Raw genomic sequence first — 3,455 nt, 5'->3', positions numbered from 1 at the left:
CTAATAAATCACAAGATCCTATCCTCCCTAACTGACGATGCCTAAGAACAGATGGTTTAAATAATCGTAGTTAGGGAGGTAGATAACAAAAAACAAGTAGAGCCAAACTAATCCAGATCAAAGATTAAACTAACCAAAAAAGGGCCCAAAGCTCAATGTACCATCATTATAATAAAAATTGACACCATAAGTAGAAGGAGACCTCAGAGGATAAACACCATGATTTCTGGAAGTGATCATATTAAGAACAAAACTCCCCTTTCAACCAGAAGTTGGAGTCAGAATTTGGTGCCACAAAGCTTGAAAATAACCCCCTACACACACAACTTGGAAACATAAATTCCAAAGAATTAGCTAATCATGGGAGCAACTCACCAGTGAATTGGCCCTCATCCACTCAGGCATGTACTCGTTGCTTCTGTCACAGTGGAGCCTGCACTCTTTCTTTTCCTTTTTATTTTTTATTTTTTATTCTTCATTACTGAATGCAATCTTTATTTTTCCTTTTTTTTGAAAATTAATTTTTAGTTTCGAAAGTATTATAGCTATCTCCCTACTTTTTCCCCATTGACCCACTCCATCCGGCACCCCTAACCAGGCCTTCACCACACTATTTTCTGTGTCCAGGGGTTATGCATACATGCATATAAATTATTTGGTTAATCTCTTCCCACCCCCATCTCCGCCCCTGCCTTCCCTCTGAGATTCATCAGTCTATTCCATGCTTCTATGTCTCTGAATCTATTTTGTTCTTCAGTTTATTTTGTTCATGTGAGTGAGATATGTGATACTTGTCTTTCTCTGACTGGCTTGTTTTGCTTTAGCATAATACTATACTGGTCCCTCCATGTTGCCTCAAAGGGTAAGAGATCTTTCTTTTTTACAGCTGCATTATATTCCATTGTGTAAATGTACCACAATGAGGTATCACCTCACACCTGCCAGAATGGCTACCATCAATAAATCAACAAACAAGTGCTGGTGAGGATGTGGAGAAAAGGGAACCCTAGTACACTGTTTGTGGGAATGCAGACTGGTACAGCCACTATGGAAAACAGTATGGAGTTTCCTCAAAAAAGTTAAAAATGGAATTGCCTTTTGACCCAGCAACCCCACTTCTAGGAATATATTCTAAGAACTCTGAAGCATGAATCAGGAAAAAATATTTGCACCCCTATGTTCAGAGCATCATTATTTACAATAATTAAGATCTGAAAACAGCCCATTAATAGATGAGTAGATTAAAAAAAAAAGCTGTGGTACATTTATATAATGGAATACTATGCAGCTGTTAAAAAGAGGCCTCTTTCTTTTTCTCTGTCTGAATAAAACTTGCTTTTTTCTCACTTTCACCTGAACTTTGGTCTTCAAAATTTTCCTCCACTAGTCAAGAACCTAGAGGTTTCCTGACATGCAAAAGGGCCAGCCACTGCCAAAGAAGTGGTCAAGTAACATACTTATTTTTTTTCTCTTTTTATATGCTTTATATTTATTTTTCAGCATTATTCTATCTATGGTCAGAGTCACTTGGGACAGATAAAATCTGTTTGGATAATTGAGGTAAATGCAAATTTTTAAAAACTATATTATTGAAACAGACTAATTTTTATAAAAATATTTTCTGATTAAAATTATACTAAATCTTTATGTCATTTAATGTAATAATATAAATTGATAATTTGAATACTTATTTTAAAGGTTAATACTACATCAGTTTTATATTTCATTGGTTCTAAAAGTAAGAGAAAAGAGTAAACAAAAAGCAGAGGAAACTGCTCTAAAGAATACATTTATCTCCATTCTTGTGATAAGCTCTTTAAAGTGTTTTCTATATATGATTATATATATATATATATATATATATATATATATATATATATATATATGCAACATCTAGTCTCTTAAGTTTGGATCCTTTTATAGTTCTCTCAAAAAGTAACTGTATTACTTCTGAACATCCATAAAGTTTCATGAGCCATCATTTAAAGAAAAATTATTACATTCTGAGATCTTCTATTTAGGTCAAGACAACCTAAGCATCACTTGATACCATCTGTACAGGCTTATATATTAATCACTTCCAAGTTTCAGAAGCCATGGAGTAACCTACTCAAGCCAAATCCTGAGAACATATGATAAACTATATCAACAGCCATAAATGCTGTAGTATAAAGTATAGAAACTACATCAAGAAAGGCAGCACAGCTCTTCCTCGGCACTGCCAGTGGAGGTGGCAACCATCTCCTACTTAGCATGATAGCTTCCCTCAGACCCCTTGTGAAACCCAAAATTGTCCAAAAGAGAACCAAGAAGTTCATCTGGCACCAGTCAGACCGATATGTCAAAATTAAGTGCAACTGGTGGAAACCAAGAGGAATTGATTCAAGGGCCACATCTTGACGCCCAACATTGGCTATGGGAGCAACAAGAAAACAAAGCACATGCTGTCCACGGGCTTTCAGAAGTTTCTGGTCCACAACGTCAAAGAGCTTGAAGTGCTGCTGATATGGAACAAACCTTACTGTACTGATATTGCTCACAGCGTCTCCTCAGATAACCTCAAAGCCATTGTGGAAAGAGCAGCCCAGCTGGCCATCAGACACCAATCCCAATGCCAGGCTGTGCAACAAAGAAAATGAATAGACATATTGTGTGCACATTGTATTTGTGTTAATAAAATCATAAATTCTGCCCCCAAAAAAGAAAGAAAGAGAAAGAAAGGCAGCACTGATTTGGGAATGTCTGACCTAACAGAGTAAAGAAACAGGATCTGCTAAGAGTTCACAATGCAAAGGGACATCATAAGTCACTTCAGTATAAAGAATGTATCTTCAACATTTTCAATCCTAGCTATCCTAGCTAATAAAAGAGTAATATGCAAATTGACCATCACTCTAACACACAAGATGGCTGCCCCCATGTGGTCAAAGATGGCTGCCCCCATGTGGACACAAGAGGACCACCACAAGATGGCCAGCAGAGGAGGGCAGTTGGGAGGAACCAGGCCTGCAAGAGAGGGCATTTGGGGGCTATCAAGCCTGCAGGGGAGGGCAGTTAGGGGTGACCAGGCCAGCAGAGGAAGGAAGTTGGGGGCTATCAAGCCTGCAGGGGAGGGCAGTTGGGGGAAACCCAGGCCTGCAGGGGAGAGCAGTTGAGGGGTGACCTGGCTGGCAGGGGAAGGCAGTTAGGGGTAATTAGGCTGACAGGGGAGCAGTTAGGCATCAATCAGACTGGCAGGGGAGTGGTTAGGGGGTGATCAGGCTGGCAGGCAAAAGTGGTTAGGGGCAATCAGGAAGGCAGGCAGGCGAGCAGTTGGGAGCCAGCAGTCCTGGATTGTGAGAGGGATGTCCGACTGCCCATTTAGGCCCGATTCTAGTGAGATCCCTCGAGAGGTCTCAGATTGGAGAGGGTGCAGGCTGGGCTGAGGGACACACACCCCCGTGCACAAATTTTGT

The 3,455-nt window shown here is 39.8% G+C and overlaps 1 pseudogene; it reads left to right on the top strand.

Moving 5' to 3' along the window:
• Positions 1–2,253: 2,253 nt before the first annotated feature.
• LOC129150081 (60S ribosomal protein L32-like) lies at positions 2,254–2,643 on the top strand (annotated as a pseudogene).
• The last annotated feature ends 812 nt before the right edge of the window (positions 2,644–3,455 follow it).

The sequence above is a fragment of the Eptesicus fuscus genome, chromosome 8, assembly GCF_027574615.1.
Source record: "Eptesicus fuscus isolate TK198812 chromosome 8, DD_ASM_mEF_20220401, whole genome shotgun sequence".
NCBI lineage: Eukaryota > Metazoa > Chordata > Mammalia > Chiroptera > Vespertilionidae > Eptesicus > Eptesicus fuscus.
This window is presented reverse-complemented; position numbering and strand designations above follow the sequence as displayed.